At 36.4% G+C, this 16,220-nt stretch overlaps 1 pseudogene; it reads left to right on the top strand.

The window, feature by feature from the left end:
* Nucleotides 1-2,004: 2,004 nt before the first annotated feature.
* LOC145057163 (putative alpha-mannosidase At5g13980) lies at nucleotides 2,005-14,598 on the top strand (annotated as a pseudogene).
* The last annotated feature ends 1,622 nt before the right edge of the window (nucleotides 14,599-16,220 follow it).

Genomic DNA, 16,220 nt, shown 5'->3' on the forward strand with positions numbered 1-16,220 from the left:
AATTAAAAAGTTTAATTTTGAAACATTTAAATTTTGAACCCTAATGTTTTGAAATGTTTCAAAACTTGCCCTCAAGTTTTGGGATTTAAAAGTTTAATTTTGAAATGTTAAATTCTTAAAACCCTAGTAATTTGAAAAGTTCAAATCACACCCTCATGGTTTTATTAATTAATTAAAGTGTATAATTAAAAGTGATTTAATAAACCCATAAAGTTTTGGTTTACATTTAAATTAAAATGTATAATTTACTAAATTAAACCACCTAGTATTTTAAAAGTGTAAAATACACCTTATACTATATATAACATTAAAAGCCTAATATTATATATATGTATGAGTAAACAGTCAATCTTACCATTAGTAGGCCTCATTCACGAAGCTGGTCTATAAGGGGTGTTTAAGGAAATTGCCTATAAAATGGCGATTGAATGGGTATCCACTCTTACCCACCACACTCTTGACTAGTGGAGGGTTGTTAGCCGAACGGATAGGATAGGACAGAAACCTTCCATTATAAGTATAATGAAGTACAAAGTAACTAAATGCTTATACAAATTCCCAAATCATAGTTACTTTAGGCAAAATGTGAAATTGTATGCTAACCCATGGAATTACACTTCGTACCCTTGTCAAACGTTAGTGGAGCGTGTGTGGTTAACCGGCACACTAATTTGGGAATGACATTGGTGGCGAAGGGTGGCTCGATGCTTATCATAGATCAATGGAGCGTGTGTGGCTAACCGACACATTGATTAGGTGATAGTAGCATTGGGTGCACCAGACTACTAGAAAACAGACCCTTAACAACGCACAATTTATGACACGCAGTGATTTATAATACGCAAAAGCATGTGACCTAAAAATAATGTCCGCTCTCTAGAAATTTTAAGAATTTAAGACGCATATTTTTGCGTGCCCTAAAACTAGTGTTAGAAAAAAAAACACGGAGGGCACTTATTATTAAATGTGCGCGTCATCTAAACATGCCGCTTTATAATTTTTAATGAAACGCGCTCTTTAGTTACAAGCGGGAAAAAGAAAAACCCCAAAATTAGAAAAACCCGCTTTTGCTTCCCTCTTTACCCTAATCGGCGATCCTTCTTTCCCCTCCCTGGCTCCCCACATCGACCGCTAACTACTCCCCTCACACTCGGACTACCACTTTGTGCTCTTTCACGGTTGTCGACCCTCTTCCATTGTCGACCCTCCACCAACATTGCATCTTTTCATCGTCTTCCTCAGCCATCGGCCTTCTTCAGTGCCTTCATATGCAAATTCTACGCTCCACCCCTTCCGCACGAGCACTTTGTAATCGACGACTTGATTAGCGTCTCCTTACCTTGCTCTCTCTCACCTCACCTCGTTGGCAACCGCAGGCTCACCTCTAATCGCCAACCATTGAGACTCATCAGCACCAGCGACTGTGTCCCGAATCTGCTTCCCCTCTAAATTACTCCACTTACTACAACTACTCATGAGCTTCTCTTCTACCTTTTTTCCATCAGTTCTCTCACATATCCCCTCGTTCATCTCCCCCCTCACCCATCTCTACCGTCTCCAACCCTCACCGCCTCTTCTTGCCTCATAGCCCACACCTAACAACTTTGATTTGAAGAAATTTAAGGAAGTAGAAGTTGTTCAAGAATAAATTGCAGATGAAACCCTAATAGCATTATGTGACAACACAAGAAGATGATGGCGTTAGAGAGCAAGCGTTCTTGGTTGTTTCCTTCTCATGCTCTGTACTTTTTTCTAGGTATTTTAATCCTTTCTGTAAACCCGATTTGTAATTAGTTGTTGATACAAGTTTCTAAAAACTATAGGAAAGAGGAATCAAAATTTCAAAAACATGTTTGTAGTTACAGAACCCACATCCCTCTGTAAAACTTAGAATTCTATCAGAAAATCAAATATATTCAACATAACCAAATTAAATTTCTTGGAATAGCTCTATCCCATACTTACATGTTCTTATAGTGTTTCTTCTTCTTCTTCTATGTAGCAATGATTGCAAAGGTAGCAATTGATGTGGTGGGTGGTTTTCTAGGATGGATTTATACACGAATCAAACCACCACCTCTTAGGGTTTGTGGATCACCTGGTGGACCTCCTATTACTTCACCTCGAATCCAACTTAATGATGGAAGACATTTACTTTACAGAGAGTGGGGTGTCTCCAAAGATAAAGCCAACTACAAGATCATTGTCATAAGCTATTGCCCTCCAACTGAAACGAATCTATCATCTGGCAAAAAATTGGTAATGAGATGCTTTATATTTTTATCTTCTCCATGAAAGTCAACAAAAACTATTATATTCTGTATATCTACATAAATGTGAAATGGAAATATGGAATATTGATTTTTATATTGTAGGTGGTTGTTGTCTACAATTCCCGAGGGTGGAAGAGATCTGATGTTATAAGACTTCCAGTGAATATCATTTTAGGTTTTGAACTTTTGGTTGCATCTAAATCACTTTTTTTGGGATAATAATAACAATAATAATATATTATGCGTATTATTTGTGAATATCTAACAGGTTGTGAGCGAGAATATTATTGTCCATGACTCCAATAGAAAAGAAGTAGTGTATCAACTTCTCCCCATAGTAAATGACGCTATTGCCCTTAGAAACTACTACACCACTGCATATACAGGCAAATCACCAAGCTCAATTCCCAAGTATTCACTTGCATTTACAGCATCTGTTCCACCTCTGGGATTTACCACATACGTCATTTCAAGCACAAAAAGCCAGGTAAAAATAAAGTTAACAATATTTTACATAATATACATTGATTTTCGAATTTTGAACAGAATTTATCTAGTGATATAATTTATTTTTTGCAGCTTGGAATTTTGTAAATGAAGCATTTTACAAGCATACTGAAACAGGAAAAGATGGGATAGAAGTAGGAACAGGAAATTTGAAGTTAATCTATTCTGGAAGTGAAGGAAAGGTTTCTCAATATGTTAACAGTCGAAGCTCTCTAAGTATATTTACCTTTCATTTTTTTTTGCATAATATAGCAACCAAGTATCTTATTTTTGCTAATGACCTAATTGGAAAGTAAAATAGTTTATCACCCAAATTAGCAAAAATGAACCTATTTTTTGACGTTATATAAAATATAGTAAGTTAAGTTATGTATTATTATTAGTATTGTTATTTATTCTTTTAATGTGAACTAACCTGTGTTATTTTGGTTTATAAAAGATCACTGCCTCTGTGAAGCAATCATACAGCTTTTATGCTGGATTTGATGGAACTACAGGAGAGCAGGTAACTTTATTTTCCTTATATCATTTATTATTATTATTATTATTTTATTTTGTAAATACTGTTATTGGTACAAGTTTTTTATATTAACAATTGAGCTCCTAACTTGTTTAATTTAGGCATCTGGAGCATATATTTCCCGTCCAAATGGTAAATATAATATTGATACACAGGAGCAGGTATATATTATATAACTTCTTCTGATATATCTATGTGTCTTATAGTTTATACTTTATAGCCAGATTTAAATTTTAATATTCTTCATTGAAATTACAGACTCCCATAAAGGTTTTGAATGGGCCAATATATGATGAAGTACATCAGAAAATAAATCCATGGGTTTACCAAGTAATGGATAAAGTATTGCTATATGAACTCATTTTTTTCTTTGTTGGACTGATTGAGCCGTCTGAAGTGACCATTTTACCCTTCTGTCCAGATCACTAGAGTGTTCAAGAATAAGGAGCATGAGGAAGTTGAATTTACAGTAAGTTCATTTTTCTTTACCTGTCTAATTGTTGTTCATTACTGATAATCTCAAATTTTTCATATGGGCCCCATACCTATTGATGATGGAGTTGGGAAAGAAATTGTAACTCAGATCACAACCACCATGAAGAGCAATAAAACATTTTACATAGATTCTAATGGGAGAGATTTTCTTCAAAGGGTATTACTCCCATTAAACATCTAAGTAGGTATTTAAAAAAAATGTGATCAAAATTATATTTTTTTTTGTGGCAGATTCGAGACTATAGAGAGGATTGGGATCTTGAAGTGAATCAACCTATTGCTGGAAATTATTATCCTGTGTGTTTTCTTTTTTCAATATCCATTATGAAGATAACTGTCATTTTGAATCAACATGCCCTTTGCTATTCATATTCAATGCTCCATTAATGGAAAATTTTTAAAGAAACGTTTCACAGACTTGTGTTATTTCTAAAGGTCAATCTTGGAATTTACCTAATAGACGAAACTAGTGAGCTCTTGCTTTTAGTAGATAGATCCGTAGGTGGATCCAGCATTGTTGATGGGCAATTGGAGTTAATGCTTCATAGGTATGTCTTTTCTTTCCATTCGCACTTTCATCATAATCAACAATCAAAAAAAATTAAATCAACCATAATATATATAAACACGAATAATCTCTTTTTTAGGAGATTGCTTTATGATGATGGAAAAGGTGTTGCAGAGGCGCTTAATGAAACAGTTTGCGTTGGTAACGATTGTAGAGGATTAACTGTAAGCATTTTCTATAAGTCCTTCAATTTGGGAATTTAATTTTGACTTTGATAAAAAAAGTCAAAGTAATGAGTCTTCCCCTCATTAAATCTTAAACTTTTTGTAGGTTCAAGGTAAATACTATCTTAGGATCGATCCAATTGGAGAGGGTGCCAAGTGGCGCCGATCCTATGGTCAAGAAATATACTCTCCAGTTCTTTTGGCGTTCACTGAGCAGGAGATTGAACATTTTTTGTGTTAAATGTTTCTTTAAAAATCCATAAAAAAATGTTACTTATCACTTAATTTTATTATATTTTACAGGACGAAAAAACAGGGACAAATTTCCAGGTGTCCACATTTTCAGGAATGGATTCCTCCTACAGTCTCCCTGATAACGTAGCATTGTTAACACTCTAGGTAAACCATGCAAAAAGACGTAAATGCCCTCCTTCATTCAAATCTTTGAAAATAGCCTACAAAGCTTGATAAAAAACTTTATTTTCTTAATTTTGGAGCTGGAAGATGGAATATGATAAAAAACTTTATTTTCTTAGCACACTTATATGAGGTGGTTGATCTTTCTTCTTCTTCTTCTTTATATTATTATTACATAAATTCATTTAATTGTGTTTTGAAACACGATAAAATTATATTTGTACATTTATATATTTTTTTTCTTCTGGCTCTAGGTTGGAGAGGACAAAGATCTTTCAGTTATGACAAGTGTTGAATTACATAAACTATTTGCAAAGAGGAAGGTAATACACTACAACATGCAAGTTTCTTGAACACACTAAATAACATCTTTTTAACTTTATTTTTGTACTTGATATGAAGATAAAAGCTCAATTGCACAGCCTCATGAAAAACAGAATTTACAATTTTGCTTCTTACACTCTCTCAACAATCTTTTCCAGGTTTTTTCTTCTCATCTGATTTCCATTCAAATTCCTTAGAATTGATAAATTTTGTGTGGTTGATATGTCGTCAATTGGGCATACTTTTGATATTCTATTAGGATGCATTTAAAGATCTGAGAAGGGATTGCTTCCACAGTTTGGCTGAGAAAACTCAGTTTACTCTCTTATATTTCAGGTTCTAATTTCTATATCCTTCAGTAATTTTCCTTTTATACCCTTGGCTGAGATAAAGGGACTAATTCCAGAGGTTTTATTGAGCAGCTTTTGGAGTTGTAACATTGGCAACTGTGATTCTATGCTTGCTATGGCTAGGGGTAGTTGATGGAATTGAATATCAACCAAGTGGAACTGCATTAGAAGTTAGAAATTTGCCTATAGTTGTTGGACTAATTAGTTTTTTCTATGGATTCTATTTTTTGTATGACATTAAATTTATGCAATGGATTCTATTTTTTTGTATGACATTAAATTTATGCAATGGATTCTATTTTTTGTATATGATATTTTATTTTCTATTATGAAACATTAAATACAAATTTAATTTGAAAACAAGTAAATCTATAAATAATGTTTTTTTTAAACATTTAAAATTATGATACGCAAAAATGTGTGTCATCTTCATTTATGACATGGCGTTTCTTGACAGGTACTTTCTTGATACGCATTGCGTGTCATTAACACGCGCGTCGTAAGGTAACGACACGCGAATGCGTGTCGTCTTCCTTTATGACAGGGCCTTCCTTGATACGCATTGCGTGTCGTAAACGCGCATCGTAATTGCGCGTCGTAAATGAGCGACGTAAATGCGCGTCGTCTATAGACGACGCACAAAAGCGTGTCGTCTCTCTTTATGACATGGCCTTCCTTGTCGCACATTTACGCGTCGTCTGAGCCTTTTACGACGCGCAATGAGCGTCGTAAAAGGCTATTTTTCTAGTAGTGCCACGTGATTCGTATGGTTATTCACACCTTGTTTGTGATCCTCGGCATCCCAGTCACAAATAGCAGGGCATAATCGAGATTAAACATGCCATTGAAAAGTTCAATGAATCTCAAAAGATCTAGGAGTTTCAATTCATTAAAAAATTAAACTTCTTTTTCGTTTTTCATGGTGAAAATTGGTAAATCGTCATTTACCTACCTTCAAATATTTTGCAACTAGATTACGGCATCCCTCTTCTAGGTTGTAGAGTATTGTGTTGGATCCTAACTTGATGTTTCATTTGGGTGTTACATCAAGAATTCTCATCAACATAACTTGAATTTTCTCCCGTTTTGTAGATGTCTGAATCTTATAATGGTCTTCCCAAATCCTTTGGAACAACCTTTCCAAATGAAGATGACGTTCCGAGATACGATCAAGGAAATGAGAGTCATGCTTCACTTCCTCCACCTCCTCCAATTGTTCTCCCTGAACCACAAATTCAAAGGCTTAAAAAGTTCAAGCTCACTCAAGCCCTTTTGGCAAGTAAACACGAATATGGGAAACCTGTGTGTGCACACGTCTTAGAGATGAAGTCACACATTGATAGGTTAAGCATGTTGGCTATCGAGATTTCAAGTGAGTTGGCTGCTGACTGGGTTCTTCAGTCACTTCCTGAATCATATAGTGAGTTCGTTAGAGAGTACTATATGATGGATCACGACGTGACCCTCATTAATCTCACCTATTTGCTTATAGCTGCTGAATCAGCAATGATTTGGCGTGCTGGTCAAGCAAATTTGTCTGGTGAATTAAACTCCCAAACTTCAATGGACATTGGAAACATTAGAAGTGCAAAAAGAACTAAGTCTGTGATTGTCCGATGTGCTGTGCCAAAGGAGTCCATTTGCTTTTATTGCCAAGAGAAGGGGCATTGGAGACGAAGCTGCCCTAACTACCTGAGAGATCTAAGAGATGGGAGAGTCAAGACGTATGGCTCTACTTCAGGTAAAATCCATTATCTAACTCTTTTGAGTTCCTATTCTGGATTCTTAATACATGATGTGATAAGATTACAATTTGATGTTTTGTAGAATCAAAGAAAAGAGAGGAAGCTTGAGGGAAGAAGTGAGCTGAATCTAATCATGAAGAAATGGATTTCGATCGCATTACTTGAAGAATGGATTCTTGAGCTACTACTTGGAGTTAGAATAGATTGTTAAGAAATATGTAATAACATAGTTTTTCGATTGAATTGCATTGTAAGGACAATTTTTTTTCCGCAATAAAATGAATTTTTGACTTTATCTTATTTATTTATCCTTGCAATGGCATGTATGAAAGAATTGATGTTTGAATGTTTCTATTATTAGCAACAATGGATTTGATTCTTAATTATGTTATTTGTGGAAATGTCAAAATTTTACCAAATAGGGAGAGGTTCTCATCGCCCAAGTTTCAATTGGACAGAAACTTGGAATCATGCAATGTGTATTGTATGATGAATGAAAAACTTTCACATTTGGGAAACTTAGACTAATTCTTTGACAAAGTGTCAATTGAAGGTCTAGGAGATCAAGTACACTAGGTTGTGCGTTGATCAAGTCCACCACAAGAGTGACAAAGATATTCGTCATGATTTACTAAAGTTTAGTAAATATGATTGTACTTATAAGATTAAGTGTAATTCTGAGTTGATTGAAAAATGTTTCAATGAATAGCAGAACGAATAAGAATAATCAAGTAGGCAGAAAGATAAAAGTTTCTCTATTCTAAGAAGAAGGGAGAGTACCTTTTATTGTGTTTTATGATAAGTTTTAATGATTAAGAACCATGTCTCAATAGATCCTCTAAGTGAGTCTTAGTGCAATTGCATGTCTAAGAAGAGGAATCGAGAATTGTAGAAATGGTTAAATCAAGAAGTCAATCATACTTCGTTCCAATATCAAGTCTTAGAGTCAAGATTGTGAAATTGAGTGAAAAAGTCTTCAGTAGGTTTATAACACTTAACAAATGTGGAATTTGGAAAAGTTTTCTTATTCTTGCACATTAGAAATTGGTAAATTGTGATGTCTTGGATAAGACAAAGACCAACTAAGACCAAATTTGTGAAGTGTTTTTGTCTCGATAAATGCTACACTAACTCTTGAATATTTGTTTATTAAGAAATGTTTCTTGATAAGAGAACCTTATATGTCAAGGAGTCAGTGGGAGTCTTAATGGTCTTGAAAGGTTTCAAGAATAAACCTTATAAATCATCACTAGCACACGACTTGAGGTTTACAACCTATCGTGCTGACATTATTTTGTTTCTATGCCATTCCAATTGAGTTAATTGTGTATGTGAGTTCTATGAGTTCTCATTTAAGTGCATACTAGATCCTTAGTCGATGGAAAGTACATTGATATGTAAGGACAAGTTACTAAACTACTTGGAAGACATGGTGGGCACTCGCGTTACCATAAGGCAAGAAATCAAGATTAAGAAAGTTCAGTCCATATGAGTTTGGATTTGTCACAAACTTTGGTTTTGGCAAATTCACATGTATAAGAACTCAAACACCATAAAATCTAAGTGTCATAAGATTCCCTCCCTCATGAAAATGACTGTGAGGAAATGCTTTCACTAAGAGAGATTTTAAGAAGATATCGATTGTAAAAAATTGTATTCTCAAATTCGATTATGGTTACGGCATCCCTTTCCATAGTTCGAATTGTGAGATTTGGCAATTAGTTTGAACATTTGGAACTTAGTAACATAAGCTCTAAATTGTTTAAGCACACATATGAGCTATCTAAGGCAAAGGTGTATAAGTTTAAGAAGCTAAGATAAAGGCTTATCGAAGCATCTGGTATTAGAAATATGAATTTCAGAAATTCAATAGGCATTGTTTTCTAGAAGTTCATTTGTTTTCTAAATACATGTCAAAGCTAGTGGGAGCATAAGTGTTATGCTTATACGATAATCATGATAGTGGGAGCATAAGTGTTATGCTTGTATGATTATTATGGCGAGTATCGCAAGTTAGCAATATTAATTATAGAAAAACAAAGATTCCATTTGCAAAGTTGCATAGGTTGAAAAGTTGTTTTGCTATAATTAAGGGATAGAATATTATACTTCGTTTCAAAATCTAAAGCTTAGATTGAGATATTTTAATATTTTCAGTCAAAGGATACATTGTGTGTTCTCAAATTTCGATTATGATTACGACATCCCTCTTCATAGTTCGAATTGTGAGAACATGACACATAAAATATTATGGCAAAAGATTGGTAAAGTATCATATCTTTATGTAAGACATTATGCATCGTGTCCCATACGCTTCGGGTATAGGATCGATTGCAAATGCTATAATATTTTACCATTCTAAAATTTTCCAAATGTCTAGCGCATTAAGAGGGAAAAATGACTAGAATTGGTTTTGACTAAAATAATTAAACAACTATCAAAGGATGATCCAAAGTTCGCTGAGGATTGGTCGCTTGTGAGTAGTTGGAAGTATGGTATTGGATGGACCATATCGACATTATTATGAATAGATAAGATTCTATTAAGAATGAGTTGTCATATGGCAAATGTGGAAGTGTTTCCATATTGGGAGTTGGATATTGAAAGACTATGCCTAAATTAGAAACTTTTATGCAGGAAGGATGTTCAAATGAATGTACTTTGAATTTGAGACTTCACGTCTATGGAATTGTCTTGTAACAATTTCCGATAAAATATTTCATAATTTCATTAGCTAAGTCTTGGTGACTTTTGTGCTATGACTTTACGAAAGGATTGTGGCATAAGATGTTAGAATCTAGCATATTCTAATAGTAGCAAAGAACCTTGTGTTCTTACACTAATGATAAGGATTGGGAATTGTGAAATGAGCATCATTGAAAAGGTTTTTCAATTGATCTATTTCACAAAGTAAGGACCATAGGAAACATAGTGTGTATGCTTTATGCATGGGATAGCTATTGTTGTAATTTGAGTAATAAATTGATTTTCTGAAACAGTAAACGATAATAATGAGTAATCAATATGGTGGTTAAATAGAAGTGTTTTACTTACTCTCACAAGTTTGAGGCCATATAGGATTAAGTATTATTGTTATGCTTCAATTTGCATGTTTTGACTTCCAGAATAACTAGGTTATTCAAACATCCACAGTCGATCATACGTTGGGAGTAGGTATGAATAAAGATTGTCATGATTCCGTCTGTAGATTGTCTGAAGTGTTTAAACATGGCACAAGTTTGCTGCAGAGTTCATGAGTGCTTTGATAAGATTAGAGTATTGGATTAAACCCACGCTTACTTGGATCACTTCATGGATTTATCACGATTGATTAGTGAGACGATAATATTGTATATTCTTGAAACCGAGATGTGTGAGTTGTTATTTGTTGGTCGGTTACACATTGATAATAAGTAAACGCACTAGTAACTCGGTGTTATAAAATTTATTGTTGTGTGTGATTCGATCAGTAAATGCAAGCTAGCATTTGAGTCGAAGTTTATCCATTCCTTTTATCCAAACTGGGATAAAAGCGATATTTGTGGGCCTCTCGATGATTTAGTGATGATACCTAAGCGCTTGGCCAAGACGGGACTAAGTTGATGTGTTCAATTGTAGTCTGTTATTAGTCGTCATAAATCAGAAGTCGGGAAACAGTATAGAGAGAATGATTAAAATTCATGTCTTATGTCTATACGATATCTTGAGAATGGAGGAATATATGATCCCTTATCTAAAGGACATGCTATCTGATAAGATCAGAGTTTACAGCGGCTTTTGAAAGCTACGATTGCTGATCAGGTTCTGAAGTCATACGGAAAATAGTTATTAGACTTATCCAAATGGCAGACTGTTGGATTAATGTCTAAGTCCATAACTATTTTGGTATGTACTTGACCCAATTATGAGCATGGTCCTTTTAGGTTGCCTTCACCATAGCAATATGTAGGATGAGTTAAGGAGAGAAAAGTTTAAATATGATTTATTAATATATTATGAGAATAATATATTAAAGGAGAAATCATATTGTTTAATTAATATTAGTCAAGAATTAATTAAGAATTAATTCTATGGCTAAAAGAGATTAATTAAATTTAGGGGACTGGACTGCAATTATTGGATAATTGACTTATTGGGCTAAGGAATGCTAAAGGCACAAGGGGTGAACGAAATTATGATGGGAGCCCATCATATTTTCGTCCATGGCCTTATCCAGAAGGTTCCATGGGCTGCTTAGGGTTTAAGCTGTCCATTAGGGTTTTGACTGAAACCCTAGCAGCCCAAAACAATTATATAAAGGACTCCTTAGGCCCCAAAAACATGTGGAACTGATTCTCTAGGGTTTCTAGTCGTTTTTGGGCAGCCTCCTTTCTTCTCCTCTTCATCCAAGTTGTATATGGTGTTTGTGACTCCATTAGAGGTGCAACACTTGAGGAACTAAGCTTTTGAAGCCAATCCAAGCAAGGAATTGATTTTTATTGCTATATAACAATCAAAGGTAATTCTCTAAACCCTAATTCATTTTATAACATGTTAGATCTAAGTTTATTAGTCTTGGATTCATTGCATGTACAATAGAGAAACCTAGATCCAAGCATTAGGGTTTGTATGAGCACATAGGATTGTTTCTTATGCATAAAACCCATCAATACTCACTTTGAGTCGATTCAGCTGAGTTGACTCGGCTGGGTTGACTCAGTTGATTAGTTAGTTTGACCATTTTGACATTGAATTTAACCAAGTTTGAACTTAAGGGTATTTTGGGATTTTGATTGAGATTGGTCATTTGGTTGGAATAGGAGGCGAGTAGAGCTGAGATTCGGAGTCGAGACCTCATCATCTTTTGTTTAGTTTGTGTTGTGAGTTTTCCTCATTGTACTTACCGGTCGAAGGCACCAAGGCCAGCCCATTGGTTTGATATCCTGATATTCACTGAGATGTTGAGTATGGAATAGATATGCATGTTTATGCTAGTTAAATATTTATATGCATGTCTAGTATATTTGTAGGACTACCTACGATTTTGTCTGCATGACTATCTATATATGTTTATTATTTGTTGTATTTCAACCTATGGGGTTTGGTTGAGGCTGTACTGCTTCGTACTGTAGCCAACAAACACTAGAGTATTCTAGATATGAGTTGAGGGTTGGTTGTGGCATGCGAGACTCATATTGAGGACTCATAAGCATTCCACATACAAGCTAAGGATTGAGCGGTATGCCAAACTCGTATTGAGGACTTGATGGTATTTCTGTCTGATGATTGATCTGGTTAGGGAGCAAACCATACATAAGTTATATGCCCCGAGGACTAGCCATACTTATATTATGGGCTCAGGGGTAATCCATTCTTTTAGCTGTGGACCCATTACATGTTGTTATATTATATGTTATTTGGTTATGTGTTGGTACTATGGGGGAACTCATTAAGATTTGGCTTACAGTTTTGGGTTATGTTTCAGGTACTTTGGATGACCGCAGGAAGGTGAAGGCGTAACCATACACATCCTCTTGTTTCATGACCTATGATTTTGGGAGACTCTCATGTTTGAAAAAAAATGTTTTGAAAACAATGATTGTAAACAATTTATGAATTTCAGTTGTTATAAACGTTTAAATTTCTTGTGATTTTTATGAGTGTTACAAGTTGGTATCAGAGCCTTGCTCTGAGTGAATTGGAGGAACACTCGTTTGAATCCAGTCTTAATCTAAAGAAAGATTTAAAAAAATCAAATTGTTTTCAAAAGTAATCAAAGACATGCGATGTATACGATACGATGGAGCCGTAAGTAGACCCAAATTACCACACTGTTATTTGATCTTGTGATATGTTAGGATAGCATGCTATAGGCTAGGGATCTTCAGGAATTACATGATAGACTTGCTTGATTATATGATGCCTGATAGCCTAAGGTTTTTCCTTATATGAAATTAACATTGTTACTATAGTAGCTTAGTGTATGCATCATAGTTGTACATAACTAAGATTCTATATACTGAGAGTGTTTGGATTGGACATATTTCCTGTTCTTGTTTGATGAAGGGCTTAGGGTAGAATCATGTATTTGATTGTCTATAGGGTCTAGTGTTATGTATGATTAGTTAACACGAGTGTTGCAAGGTTGGTGGAAGTTTCATGGATGTGTTGTGCGGGGTCAGTTGGCCAACTTTGTAATGTTTATCCTTCCTCTAGGATGCGAGGATTGCTCATATGTTCGTATGTTAGTGTATATTGCTAGGGTTGTTTTGATGATCCTCTTAGACAAATATGGGTGTGTGTGGAAGGTAGTATGGGCCCATACTATTGAAAACACAGGACCCATACACTTAGCAGGGATGTCATGACCCCTAGGTCTTTGTTGGGAATTGGTTCCCTTGGTATGTTATGTGTGATATCTGATATCTCACTAATTTATTTTTAGTATGGTGATAACATGACGTTTCGAGGTTCGATCTAGATCAGGATCAGGAACAGGTGGCCATAATGGGCCAGCTGTGTCCGAGGACATGATTAGGGAGACCCTTCAGGAGGAAGTTGTTACTCACTTTTGGGCACAGTTACCAATGATGTTTGGGTCTATTAAGACCACCATGGTGGAGTACTTTGATATGCGATACGTTGCCCTTTCTGAGGCTGTTGTTGTTGCTGCCACTGCAGTCATTCTCGTTGATGAGGTTGGTGTTGGGAGAGTCTTCTAGTACTAGGACTTTGACAATAAGAAGCTCCCGACATTCAACGTAGTTCTAGATCCGATCATAGCCTTGAGGTGTTTGTTTGACATTAAGGGGTGCCTCTTCACTTTCTCTGGCCTAGCTGAATAGAAGGTTAGGTGCGCTATGGACCTTCTTAAGACTTGAGTGAAGGATTAGTGGGGACTTGTTACCAGTTCATATTCTCCTAAGCAGAGGACTGCAGTGACTTGGTAGAAGCTCTCAGAGATGTTACGTTGTAGATATGTTTCGCTGGTGGAACGTTAGAGGTTAGCTCATGAGTACTCAGATTTGAGACTAGGGATGGATTTGGTGATGGAGATCAACAAGATGTTCACGAGGAGGGCCATGTTTTGTCCTGAGTTTGTTGCTTCTGAGCAAGCTCAGATGACCCATTACTTAAGCATGCTCAAGACAGACATCAGGAAGTTTGTATCCACCCAGCGTTATGGTTCACTATTGGAGTTGCAGGAGGCCGCCAGACGGTGTGAGATTGAGATGGATCTCCACACAAGGGAGTAGAGACTGCCACAACGTAGTTGAAGCCTGCGCCGAAGTGGTTCAAGCCCGTTGATGTCAGATTTGGGGGTCGGAAGGGCCGTACTTATGCAAAGTGCGACAAGGTTCATGAGGGTACATGTCGATAATATTTTGGGTGCCATAATTATGGATAGCATGTCCACATGGTGAGGGATTGCTCTCAACAGGCCCCAACACTCAGCTCCAGGATTTGTTACCACTGTGACCAGGTTGGCTATGTGAAGGCCAATTGTCCCTTGCTTGCTGCTAGTCTAGCGTAGGCTCCAACATCAGCTACTATGAGGATCACGGATGGGAGTCGGGGCAGGGCGTAGCCTTTGAGGGCTTGAGTCGTGCTTTCCAGCTCATGGCAGAGGAGGTTAGGTTTGCACCAAACGTCGTAACCGGTATGTTTCTATTTATTATTCTGTTGATTATGTTTTATGTTATGCTCATATATATGCTCCTAATAGGTGCTTTCTTTGTGAACTCTTTACCTGCTCTTATGTTATTTGACTCGGGTGCATGTCGGTCCTTTGTATCTCGATCATTTAGCAGGGAGTTTGATACGCCAATCGGGGAGTTAGATTGTCTGTTGCGGGTTTCTATCACTAACAAACACAGGGTTTTCTGCATTCGTAATGTACCAATGTTATATATTGGAGATCTTTGGGGTGCCTTATCTCATTGATCTGATCCCTATCCCCATGGGTGATATATGTGTGATAGTGGGTATGGACTGGCTGAGTAGGTTAGGTGCCATGATTGATTATGAGGGCTAATGAGTGGTAGTTCGAACCCTAAGTGGGAGAGAACTGGTTATCTTTGGAGAGGGCTTCAGGGTTTTTTCGGTAGCCAGAGCTCGTTGATATATTCAGCATAAGTGTGCAGGTTATTTGGCTTATGTGGTTGATACTCGAGTTGGGGATCGGATTTCAGTTTCAAAGGTTCTGGTTATCAGGGAGTTTTCTGATGTTTTTCTGGAGGAGTCACCCAGTATACCTCCTAAGAGTCAGGTTGAGCTTAGGATTGATCTTTTGCCAGGTGCGACCCCAATTGCCAAGGCATCGCACCGTTTGGCACCACCTAAGATGCAGGAGTTGTCATCTCTGCTTCAGGAGCTGCTAAGCAAGTAGTTCATTAGACTGATCAGTTCTCCATAGGGATCGATGATAATGTTCATTACGAAGAAGGATGGTTCACACCGGATGTGCATTGATTACCAGGAGTTGAAGAAGTTAACGGTGAAGAACCATTATCCCCTTACGCATATTGATGAACACTTTGATCAGTAGCAGGGTGCATATTGGTTTTCCAAGATTGATATGAGGTCTGGGTATCATCAGATAAGAGTGAGAGAGGAGCACGTGGAGAAGACCGCATTCTAGACTCGTTATGGGCATTACGAGTTCTTAGTGATACCATTTGGGCTCACCAATTTGCCTATTGTATTTATGGATCTGATGAATCGGGTATGTAGGTCGATTCTGTCATCGTGTTTATTGATGATATCTTGGTGTATTCCACGACCAGAGAGTAACATGAGGAGCACCTTAGAGAGCTTCTGGGAGTGTTGAGGCGGGAACGTCTTTATGTCATCTTCTAGAAGTGTGAGTTTTGTTTAC

Source organism: Lactuca serriola, chromosome 1 (genome assembly GCF_051521515.1).
Source record: "Lactuca serriola cultivar US96UC23 chromosome 1, Lser_US96UC23_V15, whole genome shotgun sequence".
Classification (NCBI taxonomy): Eukaryota; Viridiplantae; Streptophyta; class Magnoliopsida; order Asterales; family Asteraceae; genus Lactuca; species Lactuca serriola.